Source organism: Sinocyclocheilus anshuiensis, unplaced genomic scaffold (assembly GCF_001515605.1).
Source record: "Sinocyclocheilus anshuiensis isolate Anshui unplaced genomic scaffold, SAMN03320099.WGS_v1.1 scaffold609, whole genome shotgun sequence".
NCBI classification, from domain to species: Eukaryota; Metazoa; Chordata; class Actinopteri; order Cypriniformes; family Cyprinidae; genus Sinocyclocheilus; species Sinocyclocheilus anshuiensis.
Genome location: NW_015541011.1, coordinates 2,705,145 through 2,720,308, shown reverse-complemented (window position 1 = coordinate 2,720,308; position 15,164 = coordinate 2,705,145). Strand labels below are relative to the sequence as shown.

At 37.0% G+C, this 15,164-nt stretch overlaps 1 long non-coding RNA gene across 1 annotated transcript in view; it reads left to right on the top strand.

Moving 5' to 3' along the window:
* The first annotated feature begins 14,620 nt into the window (after positions 1–14,620).
* LOC107690413 (uncharacterized) overlaps positions 14,621–15,164 on the top strand; it is a 20,095-nt gene continuing 19,551 nt past the window's right edge. The window contains exon 1 of the long non-coding RNA XR_001634439.1: positions 14,621–14,877. This is a non-coding gene — a long non-coding RNA (uncharacterized LOC107690413). The remainder of the gene's footprint in view (positions 14,878–15,164) is intronic.

The following is a 15,164-nucleotide window of genomic DNA, read 5'->3' as shown; positions in this document are numbered from 1 at the left end:
AAATTCAGCTTTGCAATCACAGAAATAAATTACATTTTTAAATATATTAATATTAGGACTGTCAACGTTAACGTGTTAATGCAATTAGCACAAAATTACTGAAGCACAATTTCTATTCTAAAACGTTTTACCTGATCTCTGTCTGCAATCAAATCATTTTAAGCCGCTAAACTCTGGGAAAGTTTTCATTCCAATAATCCAGTAAGCCAATGCATTCAAACAAAAGTCCAAAACAGCGCTAATACTGTAGAAAGAAAAACCAGGCTGATTACATCAGAGAATAGAGCCCTCACGCATCGCGCTGTGTGAAATACAGACTGAACGGAATGTCAAAACATCCCACTGCTGTATGTAAGCAAACTACGTTTTTATGGATGAGGATAGATGAGGATTGCAATCAAGGTAAAGATGACTGCAGTGAAGTACAGGAGTCATACAGTAAGCACACGTGAATCTGATATTAATGCACAAACAAACCATGCATGAGCATTCTAGATGCACCGATCATACTTTGGGCCCTATCATACACCCGGCGCAATGTGGTGCAAGTGTTTTTGCTAGTTTTAGCCAGTAGACTGCGCCATAGACCAACTCAAACCTGGTCTAAAGTCTGGCGCAATATTTTTTCTTTGTTATTTAAAGAGCGCATTAGTAATATGCGCCTATAGGCATGTGCACAACGCACGTACACTTTGCTTATTACACACACAGGGACAAACATTTTTAAATATGAAAAATTACATTCCGCCATGTAAATAGCGAACTCGCCATGGCGCGAGCGCAACTGGCTTTTAAAGGGGATGGGAGATGAGACTCTGATTGGTTTATTGCACGTTATGCCCAAAACACACCCATTACTCAAGAGAATAGAGACAACCCTTTTAGACCATGCCCCGGGCGCGCCGACCGTTTTTCCCATAGTTAAACTAGCAAAAGTGGATTCGGACACGCCCTGAGTGCACCTGCGTCATGCGCTTTAGACCATGTGCTTAGATTGTTAAAATAGGGCCCTTTGTATTTAAGACACATTTCAGTACATTCACAATGTTTCCACACACATTCTGTCATTCTGGGCTAACTGTCATTTACTGTTTGTTGCTGCCGTGTGTTTTGAGTTTGAGCTCCGTCAAGTTAATACTTTATTGTCTATTTTTTTATCTTTTGCATTATTGACACACTATTTTCCTAATTAATGCTGTTCAGTTGCTTTGACACAATCTGTATTTTTAAAAGCGCTATATAAATAAAGGTGACTTGACTTGACTTGACATTCAGGATAATTATTTTGATTTGTCATGTGTATGTTGCTGTGTGTAGTCATTCCGAATGGATCCACTGAAACTATACACTGTACTATACTGTACTATACACTATGAATTCTGAAAGGTTATTTCAGTATTTTTTTGTTTGTTTTTGTTTTTTTATGTGTGCTTTAATGTGCACAAACGTATCAAGTATATGAACTTATATCACTTGGTTCTTTGGTGTACTTTTGGAGTCTCTAAGTGTTATTTTTTTTAAAAGACATCCAAATTTTTCTTGAAATAAGCTTGCAGAAAATACATTTTTGTAAGGCTACGCTTACACTAGTGCGTTTTCATTTTAAAATGCATAACTTTTGCTACGGTTACACCTGTCGTTTACACTACTCCCGACGTTTTTGACCCTCGAAAACTGAGACTTTTGAAAACGCTGCAGACCCCGTTTTAGTTTGAAAACTCCGGGGATGCATTTCAGTGTAAACGGACCAAAGCGAACACTTTTGAAAACAATGGCGTGGCTGCCCACATTCTCTCTGCGTATCCTTGATGACCATGTAAACGATAACACAATGTATATTGTTGTACCCATAGATTTGTATAGGTAGATTCCCCTTTCGACCGCTCCAAGCACGCAGACGCGTCCGCCATCTAAACAATAGGGAATCTACCTATACATATCTATGGTTGTACCTGCATGAATGGTCATGTGACATGTGTTTTCGGTTGTGTAGTGTAGACTGAAATCGTTTCTGAAACGCAGTGAAAACGCCAGTGTAGACGAGGATCGTTTTCATTTTAAAACGAAAACGCACTAGTGTAAACAGAGCCTAAGACCCTTCAATCTTTTGGTTTACTTTGCGGGATATAGCAAATAATGACAAAATGAACATGTTAAACAAGATAAATGGTACATGCTTAATTTCATGATAAGTGTGCGATTAGTCACACAAAAAGGGTGTGATTAATCTGATTAACAATTTTAATTAATTGACAGCACTAATATAAAATTCTGCTAAAAAATCAGCTTTGCATCACAGAAATAAATCAAATATATTTGCCATTTACTGTATTTACTGTATGTTACTGTATTTTTGATTAAATTAATGCAGTCTTGGTGAGCATGAGAGCCTTCTTTCAAAAACATTTTTTTTTTTAATCTTACCAACCCCAAATTTTTTGCTTCAATGGGGTACTGCTAAGTCGTTGCAATCTCATTCCATTTTCAGTTCATCCTGATCCTAAGCAGGTTTGAGCTTACACACCTGTTGCTACAACAACATGTCCAAAATTAGCTTCAAAGAATGGAACAACCCAAAAATGCGTGAAATCCTAAACAATGAAATCCTGTCAACTCAGTAATCCAGATACAGGACCTAGAAATGTGTGCATGTGTGTGTGTGTATTATTTTTTAACCTGAGGCTTAGGTTGTGGGAAATCTCAGCTGAACAAAGGTTTGCGCCCAGGGACAGGTTACATGACTGGCACACCATCTATTCACTTTGAGTCCTATCTGTCATGCCTTGGGCTTGCACATCGCCTTTCCCTGTCGATTCTACAAGCATGCAGTATCACACCAGCACAGAGGATCCGGCTCATCGCGCAAACTCAAAGATCAGCCTGATGCCAAGTTCTGAACCATGCTGACAACTGGCGAGAAGACTTAGCAAGTCATTTAACTCGCCCTGTGTGGAGAGTCTTCTAAAATAAAAGCAACATAAAGACAAATAAAGGAGTGGGCAAATAGGACACGATCCGCAGCATTCTACCTATTGTGTCCGATCTGAAGAGCAGTAATATTGTGTAGGAAGGGTGGATAAAAATAAGGGCTATGACAAGCATGCTGAAGCAAGGTGTCTCCTGAGAGGCTGGTGGTCTCTGATCACCTCCAGCATTCTCATTATGTGCAGAGTACTGACTAGTACCAGCCCCTTACAATGGCATCACTATCCAGATGAGGCAAATGCTGACTCTCATTAGAGGCGAGAACATGCAGAAATGCATTAATCATATCAGAGAGAGAAATCCATTTGACTTTGCTGTCTTCAAACATGTAACAAGCATGGTGTTGTGGGCGGGGGGAAATGATGTGTATATAATAGGCTCTGTACTGTATGTCTGAGAGTGAATGGTTGATGTGACATTGTCTTGCTTATTAGCCATGTCTGTGATGGGTGACAGGATTATTCTGTCAGCCTGATTCTTGTTTCCTGTACTCTTAGTGACACTTCATACCACCAACACCACATTCTATTCTCTCTCTTTGCTCTAGGCCCACTCTCATCCTATAGACTAAAACTTTGCACCCTGTCAGGTGTATGTGTTAGCTCAGTGTTATCTCTTTCTCTTATAGAGTTGTTCATTTTATAGCCTAAAACCGATAAGAGAAAAAGCTTCTTTTTTTTTTTAAATCATGCTCCCTTGGGAATCAATGAATGTTTTTAGAATGGTGGTTTTTGACTTGTGTTAACATGAATTACTCACACCTCAAACGTGAAGTTTGAAGATACTAATAAGTTGCTAACAAGTTGGAAGTTGGAAGCAAGGAAATGCATTTCAACATTTCAGAGCACACCGTGGTTTCAAAACCCATACCTGACTGAGGTAATTTGTTTTGCAGAAAAAAACGTGAAAGACTGAAAGTGATGTTAACAGTCCTTGTTAAAAATAAAAAAAAGTGCAAAAACTGCTTTTCCAAAATGCAAGTCTTGAGGAAACCCATGGCAATTAGGGTTGATATATGAATTGACAATAGAAAACTGTAAATAAAAAATTATATTTTATATTTAAAATAATATATTACGACACCACATTATGTTCATAATGTTCATTATTGCTGCCTTTTGTTTGTTTGGGGTTTTTTTTAGATAAAATAATCCAAAGTGGTAGACTATGTACACTACTGTTCAGAAATGTAGGTACAGAATTTTTTTTTTTTAAGAATTGTATACTTATTTTCAACAAGGATGCATTAAACTGATTAAATGTGACAGTAAAGACATTTATAATGGTACAAAATATTTTTATTTCAAATAAATGCTGTTGTTTTAATCGTTCTATTCATTAAAGAATACTGAAAAAAAAAAAATTCCACAAAAAATAGTACTTTATTATATTATATATTATATATATTATTATAACTCTTTTAAACCTTGACAATCATTTAAAAAAAAATGTCTCTTGAGCATCAAATATGCATATTTGCATTGATTTCTTAAGGATCATGTGACACTGAAGTATTGAGTAATGGCTAGGGCTGTCAAAAAAAATGAGAATTTGCTATGTAAGTGTGGTGGATAAAAATAAGGGCTATGACAAGCATGCTGAAGCAAGGTGTCTCCTGAGAGGCTGGTGGTCTCTGATCACCTCCAGCATTCTCATTATGTGCAGAGTACTGACTAGTACCAGCCCCTTACAATGGCATCACTATCCAGATGAGGCAAATGCTGACTCTCATTAGAGGCGAGAACATGCAGAAATGCATTAATCATATCAGAGAGAGAAATCCATTTGACTTTGCTGTCTTCAAACATGTAACAAGCATGGTGTTGTGGGCGGGGGGAAATGATGTGTATATAATAGGCTCTGTACTGTATGTCTGAGAGTGAATGGTTGATGTGACATTGTCTTGCTTATTAGCCATGTCTGTGATGGGTGACAGGATTATTCTGTCAGCCTGATTCTTGTTTCCTGTACTCTTAGTGACACTTCATACCACCAACACCACATTCTATTCTCTCTCTTTGCTCTAGGCCCACTCTCATCCTATAGACTAAAACTTTGCACCCTGTCAGGTGTATGTGTTAGCTCAGTGTTATCTCTTTCTCTTATAGAGTTGTTCATTTTATAGCCTAAAACCGATAAGAGAAAAAGCTTCTTTTTTTTTTTAAATCATGCTCCCTTGGGAATCAATGAATGTTTTTAGAATGGTGGTTTTTGACTTGTGTTAACATGAATTACTCACACCTCAAACGTGAAGTTTGAAGATACTAATAAGTTGCTAACAAGTTGGAAGTTGGAAGCAAGGAAATGCATTTCAACATTTCAGAGCACACCGTGGTTTCAAAACCCATACCTGACTGAGGTAATTTGTTTTGCAGAAAAAAACGTGAAAGACTGAAAGTGATGTTAACAGTCCTTGTTAAAAATAAAAAAAAGTGCAAAAACTGCTTTTCCAAAATGCAAGTCTTGAGGAAACCCATGGCAATTAGGGTTGATATATGAATTGACAATAGAAAACTGTAAATAAAAAATTATATTTTATATTTAAAATAATATATTACGACACCACATTATGTTCATAATGTTCATTATTGCTGCCTTTTGTTTGTTTGGGGTTTTTTTTAGATAAAATAATCCAAAGTGGTAGACTATGTACACTACTGTTCAGAAATGTAGGTACAGAATTTTTTTTTTTTAAGAATTGTATACTTATTTTCAACAAGGATGCATTAAACTGATTAAATGTGACAGTAAAGACATTTATAATGGTACAAAATATTTTTATTTCAAATAAATGCTGTTGTTTTAATCGTTCTATTCATTAAAGAATACTGAAAAAAAAAAAATTCCACAAAAAATAGTACTTTATTATATTATATATTATATATATTATTATAACTCTTTTAAACCTTGACAATCATTTAAAAAATCTTGAGCCTTGAGCATCAAATATGCATATTTGCATTGATTTCTTAAGGATCATGTGACACTGAAGTAATGGCTAGGGGCTAGGGCTGTCAAAAAAAATGAGAATTTGCTATGTAAGTGTCGTTGCATTATAATGTTTATGTTAGCCTATCCAGTTGAAGCCACTAGATGCGGCGCTGCTGCATTGTTCATTAAAAATATTGTGGGAAAATAGAACATCAATGTGGAGAAGATCTTGTTTACATCAAAACTGAAACCAAGCCGTTCACACAGAACGCATATTTTGTGCATTTTCTAGAGGGACATCTATCACCATTGCACTCGCATCTCGCACAAAGGAGCCGCATGTTTAAAAGCCATGTAAAGTTTAACTTTGAAAAAACATATATCGAGACTTTATGGTGGGTTATTTTCCCCAACCCACTGCATCTCATGTTTTTAAATGAAAAATGTACTCTGTTTGATTGGCTTTCCGCCCTTTGTATTAAACTATGCATACATACATGATGCTGTTTTATTTATAGTTGTTTAAGCAACTTAATTCATTATAATTGGTTTATAAACATTATTTTAAACATTATGCACTTTTTTCACATATAGTCATGTTATCTTATGCTTTCAATAAACGTGCATTAGTAATATTTTGCTCGATGTGCCCTCTTGTGGCCTCTTGTGGCCTTCTCTTCACCCTAACTGAAATTATGCATTTTAAATTCATTTAAATTCAAAAAATTGATAATATTTAAGTACAAAATTTGAATTTAGTTTTTCAGCCATTTTGACAGCCCTGGTAAAAGTAGCTGCTGAAAATTCAGCCTTGTCATCCCGGAAAATATATTAAAATATTTTTGAAAATGTATGTATTTATAAAAAAGTTATTTTTTTTTAATTTGCACCCTATTTGTGTTCAAATAAATGCAGCCTTAATACTTAAATACGAAACCTAATAAAAAAATTAATTTAAAAAAATCTTACCAACCTCAAACATTTTTAGGTTAGGAGTTTGGCATGCTAAAATATTCTTTCAGTCATTAAATCTTGTTGGAATGATGCAACTTTTGTGAAAAGGCTGCAGGGAACAATCAAAAATCAACAACAGAAGTTCTAGGTGAGTTCATGCAAAGGACATGAGTGCACAAATCAGAGAATGAAGGCATCATGAAAACTCGTTGCGAAAATTATTACTGTAGCAGAGTATGGTTTGTCAGATGTTAGTTGTTTGCATCTTTTTGCCATTGTGTCACTGGTAATTGTTCATGAACAGACATGACCGTCAAAAAACTCAGATTAATTGAAAAGTCACAATAATGCTTTGAACTTATTTCATTGTCAAAAAAAGAGAAACCGAGTCAAAAGCAGCATGAGCGGATAAAAAGGTTGTAGGCGGCCTGCGCACAGACCACATGTGGAGGGCGCTTCAAAAAGTCACTTCTTCTGAATTGCTCTAATCATTGACTGGCAGGGCATCAGACAGGTAATGCCACCGGGAGAGACACACAAGCTGAGGAAAGTCAGTTGTAGGATTTTGTTTTCTGTATTAGCCTACTGTGCGGTTTTACACAAAGAGCACTGGAAATTAAATTTTTTTTTTTATTCTCAGTTCTGGAGAGTCCAAAAAATTTGACTTTACGGTCAACACTTACAACAGCTGGATTTTTATTCACCACGTCTAAAAATAAAACTGTACTTTCCCTGTAAATATCCTTGAAAAATAAAAGCAGTATCCCATTTCACTTACACAGTCTCATTCAGTTCATTATTTACATCTCGAAAATCCAAAGTTGTCAAGAGTAACATAAAAACTGGCATACTATACCCTGCATAAGTTATATTCTCCATGTTCCAAACCAGCGTTTCTCAACTACCTTTGCTGCCGGTTCACTGCACAGAGCTAAATAAATGTATGATGTGGGGCAGAGCTATGGATTTTGGGTGTGAGTGGAGCCAAACTAACTCATAACTGTCATGTGATGAATACAAGTCAGTCTAAGCACAACAGCGCTCATATTTTGTACCCTCACTTTCTCACTTACACCATTCATCTCTTGTCACCTGTGTATCTGTTAGCATCTGAAGATATTGAGGTCGGTGAGGGAGAGCAATCCACCGCAGTCACCAATGATTCAGTTAGTAAGAGGGAACGCAGTAATATCTGGATCATTTTATAGTCAGCTGCACAGACTAAAGTGGTTTTAACTGTAATTTGTGTAAAACCACCATAGGCATGCAGAGGAAATGATTTGTTATGCATAATCAGCACAATTACATATACTAGCACTAGTAAGTAGCCTACTATTTGTTTAAAGTTACCATACAAGATTTATGAATTGGATAATGCATATTAGGGGATGTACCAATTTTATAATTCTGCCATATATCAATAAGCCAATTATTTTCATGTTATGGCTGATAACAGATAAATATATTAGGGCTGGGCGATATGGCCAAAAAAATTATCACGATAATTTTTTTCATATCAGTCGATGTCGATAATTATCACGATAAATGTCAAATCTTTATTTCTTTCAAGTTTACAGCCATATTTTTGCTCCACAGTTTAAGTTGTAAAAACCAGACCATTAATTTTCCTTAACAAAATAAATATCTAAATAGAAAAATTAATTTCTTAGTTTTTGCATGTTCTAATGAGTCAAATCAAGAAACAGGTTTGGGTTGCCTGATAATATTAATAATAATAATATCACTTTTTTGTCTCTTAGAAATTAGTAGCTTGAGTTAGGATGTAGAGGTAAATTTTGTTCATTATCAAAATCAGTAACATCTGTAAAAAATTGTGGCAACCTCAGTTTTATATGGTTAAATTTATTCTGATCTTTTTTTTTTTTAATTAAGCATTGGTATTCCATAGTAGCATACATTTAAATCATGATAAACACAGTTAAAACCACACATACAGAACCTCAATACCATGGTAAAAATATAACTATATGGTTTTTAGGTAGCCTGTATGAAAAACAGTAGTCTAAAACCATTCAGTATAAATGCACACATGCTATAGCTTAATCACAAATACATACTATAATTATATACCATTACCATTTATTACTCCTGTAATAAAATTCAGTGTGAATATCCCACATTTGTGCCACAATACCATGGTGCAGTGAGTGTTACTACAGTTAATCCATGGAAAATGATGGCGATGTGTATGTAGATTGAAAAGCCTTCTGACTGTCTCGTTCGTTGCACACAGTGTTTCTCCTGTTTGGCTTTAAACTAGTTTAAATCACCGAGTCATTTGTGTTCCTCGCTGAGTTCAAGCGCTTCACACTGGATCTCACAGCGCTGCTTAGTGCTCGCGTGAGCGGATAAACGGTCCGTGTGGCGCGATTCAAATGAGTCGCGCTGTTTCGTTCCGCTTTTAGCGCATAAACGTTATATCGAACATTTATCGAACTCTTCATACCGTTTTATCGAGGAAAATTATATCCCGATAATTATCGTTATCGAATTATCGCCCAGCCCTAAAATATATGTAAAAAGTAAATTAAAAATAAAACAATGAACATTAAAATCATTGAGACAACACAACATTATAATGTAGAGTATAATAAAAGTATCATTTATTACTTATACATAATTGAGTATAATATAATTATCATTAGAGTATAATAAAAGTATTCATATCTATTTGCTAAAGATTACATTGAACACTGTTTTTAATCATTAAATTACTAGCATTTTTATAGTGAGTGTTAGAAGATGAAGGTAATCCAAACATAACATAGGCAGAATTAGCAAAAAAAAAAAGAACTCTAAAATCAGCTAATTAATGGTATATATCAAGCAACCCTAAGGCATGCAACTCTAAATGCTTTATATATTTTTAAAAAATGCATATATGTGCTTATTATGCAAATATCTGCTTTTTATCTGGTTTTGAACAACTTCCAGTTTTATCTGAACACAAATAATACTGTCATTATCACAGATCCAGATAACGACATTGTTGCATCCCTAAATGCTACCTAAACGTTAAAAGTTGGAATGAGATATTAAGCAAGATATTTAAAAAAAAATTTTTTAAATGTCACAAAAAAGCTACATCTGCCTTGTAGGGTTTTTTATTTTTTATGTTATTAACAACAATCATTTCTCCATGGCTCATGGTACACACACTTGTCTCCAGTCAGTTCCAAAAGCAGCGCTACATTACGGTGCCAATTCCTGACAGTTACTCATTTTATCATATCGAAATTTTAAACTCCAAAACTATATTCAAAAGAAATAAATATATATCTTTCAGCATGAATAGTTCAATCAAAGATCGATAGAACAATCATAGTTTAACTGATGTAAGACATCAGACTCCTTCAAAGCAAGACACAAGTCCATTCCTTCAACAAAGCATAATCCAACAAAGCTCTCCGACACGGTTTGATTTTAGTATTGATTTTAACACTCATACAGAGAGAACAGGAAAAGTCTCACTGTCAAAATAGTCAATCTGTCAATCTGCGATTCAGACTATAGTGGATTATGGGTACCTCTTAAAGTCATCAATAAAGGAATGCATGGATGTATTGTAACTGTTGCATTAGCTGCCTATTTAATCATGCTGTTTATTTTGTATAAATTTGCATTGAAAATATGTGAATCATGCTTCGAAAGCAGGATTTGGTTTTGCGGTTGTTTTTAGCTTAGGTACAGACCCACGAAAGCATAAATCATGAAATTTCCTTCACTTCACCCAAACATTGGGCTATGTATATCTGTCCTCCTAATCCGGTTAGGCTTCTTTTATCAAACATAGAAATATGAGTCAGCCCTTTTTTTCCACACATCATCACATTTTTCTGGATTAATTTCAGTGTCACACTGTGTAACAGATATCTGAGAGCAGAATGTTATTTCGATGGCAGCAAATGTGCCTGCTCTCTGTTCCTGGGATGATGGGACTTTTCTTCTCAGTGTTCCTCAGAGCCTGTCACAGACACAAAGGAGCTGATAGCACGACTGCACAGCTGGAAAATAGACAACTTCTCACGTCAAAATGGCCATCTCAGATTTGTCAAATCAGTGCCATAAATCCGCTCACAGAGTCGCCTCAGGTTTCTCATAAGACTTTATATTTTTAATGCAATCCACAAGGCAGCAGGTTCTGCTGAAGTACATTTTGATCCTGACAAAACTGTCTGCTAGCCTTCTTATCCTTCAACATAGCCTCTGAATTTGCATTAACACGGATTCCTTAAGCTAGACACCAGACATATTCATGTCTTACAGATTTTTACCCAATCAGCAACAACAATTTTTGTGTTCCAACAAACATGAGACAGACAGCTTAAAGAAAGTGGTTCTTGATACAAATATGACATTGCTTATGTTGCTCTGCATTTACAGATATGAGGTGCAAAAGGGAGAATTTCATAAACTGTATAAATTTTGTTACTGTATAAAAAAGGAAGCACATTTTATGCAGTGTGAATTCAAAAAGAGAAAAAAATTTAAATCCACCCTCAAAATCTCGCTTCGAAAGCAGGATTTGGTTTTGCGGTTGTTTTTAGCTTAGGTACAGACCCACGAAAGCATAAATCATGAAATTTCCTTCACTTCACCCAAACATTGGGCTATGTATATCTGTCCTCCTAATCCGGTTAGGCTTCTTTTATCAAACATAGAAATATGAGTCAGCCCTTTTTTTCCACACATCATCACATTTTTCTGGATTAATTTCAGTGTCACACTGTGTAACAGATATCTGAGAGCAGAATGTTATTTCGATGGCAGCAAATGTGCCTGCTCTCTGTTCCTGGGATGATGGGACTTTTCTTCTCAGTGTTCCTCAGAGCCTGTCACAGACACAAAGGAGCTGATAGCACGACTGCACAGCTGGAAAATAGACAACTTCTCACGTCAAAATGGCCATCTCAGATTTGTCAAATCAGTGCCATAAATCCGCTCACAGAGTCGCCTCAGGTTTCTCATAAGACTTTATATTTTTAATGCAATCCACAAGGCAGCAGGTTCTGCTGAAGTACATTTTGATCCTGACAAAACTGTCTGCTAGCCTTCTTATCCTTCAACATAGCCTCTGAATTTGCATTAACACGGATTCCTTAAGCTAGACACCAGACATATTCATGTCTTACAGATTTTTACCCAATCAGCAACAACAATTTTTGTGTTCCAACAAACATGAGACAGACAGCTTAAAGAAAGTGGTTCTTGATACAAATATGACATTGCTTATGTTGCTCTGCATTTACAGATATGAGGTGCAAAAGGGAGAATTTCATAAACTGTATAAATTTTGTTACTGTATAAAAAAGGAAGCACATTTTATGCAGTGTGAATTCAAAAAGAGAAAAAAATTTAAATCCCCCCTCAAAATCTCATTAGCTTAATGCAGCAAGATTTTTTTTTTTTTTTTTACATCTTTTTGCATGCTCAGTAGTGATTCGCAGGTGACCTATTATGCCCCTTTTAACAAAATGTAAAATAAGTCTCTGATGTCCCCAGAGTGTGTATGTTACGTTTTAGCTCAAAATACCTGACAGATAATTTTTTATAGCTTGTTAAAATTGCGACTTTTGGTATGACCGAAAACATGCAATTTTCGTGTTTGTTCCTTTAAATGCAAATGAGCTGTTGCTTCCGGCCACCTATTCACATCAGGGCAGAGCTTCAATAGTTGGCAAAAGCAAAACAGGACAATCTCATGCACTTAAAATGTCAGAAATGTTTGGTATTGATCCCTAAACATATAGGGGACTTTACAGATTTTTTCCGGGATATTTCCTTTGAAAATGAAATTTAACCACAGTGTCCTCAGCGGCTCAGATAGAGGGAGTCTATGTAGACTCCTATGTTCATTGGTGCATCCCAACACAACGCTTGTAATTTGCACCGACATTGTATCTCCAGCAGATACAGCAAGAAAACGGTAATGGCGGACAGCTGCTACTCACTCAAGGCTGTGTTTATGCTAATAGAGCAGACACCATCGCAAATGGGCGGGACTTTTTCCCTAAGATGACGTGTACGTAGGGAGAAATCTGGAATCACTTGTTCTTGTTGACTGTTCATGATTTATTGGGATTATAAAAAAATGAGTGTGTGGATTTTTACCATTATAGGCTGGTTGTTTTCACACACTGCGGTCACACAACTGTGTTCAAACACCTTATAAAAGTGATTTTTGCATAATAGGTCCCCTTTAAATGTGATTACATTTAGCAATTTGAAATACTGTATGAATAAGGCATAGTTTGCTTCACTCTGTCAGGTGATTTTTTTTTAATAATGTAATGCATGTTTAAGCCTATTAGTTTCAATTGGCAATTGAAGCATTAAAATGCAAGACAAATAAATATGTTCACAAAAATATTCATCTCAGTCTTAAAAAAAATCCTTGAAAATGTAAATGGAAGATGGTGCTCTGGAAAAGGAGCACCCTGCAGGGCTTCGTATTACAATAAATGTTTTTTGGCAGCAAACCTTGCACTATGAAAATATTACTGCACACAAATAAAAGGGCAGAAAAGCTACTTTGCCATGTTGGGTAGCTGCATGTACTGTATGTGCTAGAGGCTTCCTGCACTATTCTAATACCTTTCGGGCTTTGTCTTTACTGTGACAAATTCACTTTTCTGTCTATTTGTTTGATTTTCATCCCAGATATTAGATGGGAAAAAACATGCAATTTGAAAAAGCTGTAATCACAAAATGCCTAAAACACACCAGACGTCACACCAAACATCACTTTTTGTTTGTTGCTGCCGCGTGTTTTGAGTTTGATCTCCATCAAGTTAATTCTTTATCATCTATTTTTTATCTTAAAATAAATTTTATACACCATCATTTTCGTTTCTATAACGTGTGAATATATCCCCTATTGTATTCTACAACAAAAACAATCAGAGCTCCTTGTTATCAGTAGTTTTATTTTGATTCTCCGAGTCCGCTATCAGATTACAGCCGTTAGCATCACTAGCGTGGTTGCCTCTAATCTCGCTTACATTGCTAATAGTCTATTCACACACATTACCACTGTGTACCACGTTTTACTCACTGTTACTTGCTTTAATGGCGGATGTGTGCCTACCTTTGAGTGCAGGTGAGGACACGTTCGAGCTGCATTCGGTGCAACTCGAGCTGGAGGCCGAGGAGAAGCAGATCCGTGACCTGCTGGAGAAGCAGGCCCAGCTGAGAGAGCGGAGAGCCGCGCTGGAAACATCCTGGGCTGACGCTCACAAGTCCGGGGTAAGTATACAGCACGCTGCTAACACTCCCACCACCTCTACTCCTGGGCCCCGTGCACCCAGGACGCGATCTTCCCAGATGTCCTTCACTCCTGCGCCGGGACACCACGGACCCTGGGTGCACCCGCAGCGGAAGACGCGAGCCAGGCCCCGGGCGACGACCTCTCCCCCTCCGCCGCCTCCGGTCTTCGAGATCTCCACCCGGAACCGCTTCGCTCCCCTCCGCGAGACGGAACACGATGCTGTGATCGTCGGAATCTCCATCGTCTGGCACGTCCGTACTACGTTAGCTGAAGGTAAAGTGCACACCCACTGTTTTCCTGGTACTCGAGTTCTCGATGTTTCTGCGCAGATACCCGCGATCCTGAAGGGCGACGAGAGCATTGGAACGGTCGTACTGCACGCGGGGGTTAACGACACCAAGCTGCGGCAGACGGAAACACTGAAGAGGGACTTCAGGAGCCTGATCGAGACGGTGCGCCGCACATCGCCCGCGACGACGATCATCGTGTCAGGACCGCTTCCCACGTATCGACGAGGACATGAAAGGTTCAGTGGACTTTTTGCTTTAAACGAATGGTTATTGTCATGGTGTAAACAACAGAAACTGCTCTTTGTTAATAATCGGAATCTTTTCTGGGAGCGACCTAGGCTTTTTCGCACTGATGGCCTGCACCCCAGCAGAGTTGGAGCGGAACTCCTGTTGGATAACATCTCCAGGACGCTACGCTCCATATGGCTCGTAAGCCAATTCTCAAATAACTGCTATGATGGCTTTTGTTCTAACCACTTAAATGACAGAAGTACTTCCGCTGTCCAATCTATAAAGACTGTGTCCGTTACCCGAATAGTGAGGTCAAAATATAAATTTAATGCAGGCTCTAGAAAAAATCTGATCGTGATTAAACCAGAAAAATGTTAAATAAATAAACAAAAAACATTTTTAAAGTTTGGGCTCCTAAACATTAGATCACTCACACCAAAGGCGGTTATTGTAAACGAAATGATCCCAGATAATAGTTTTGCTAT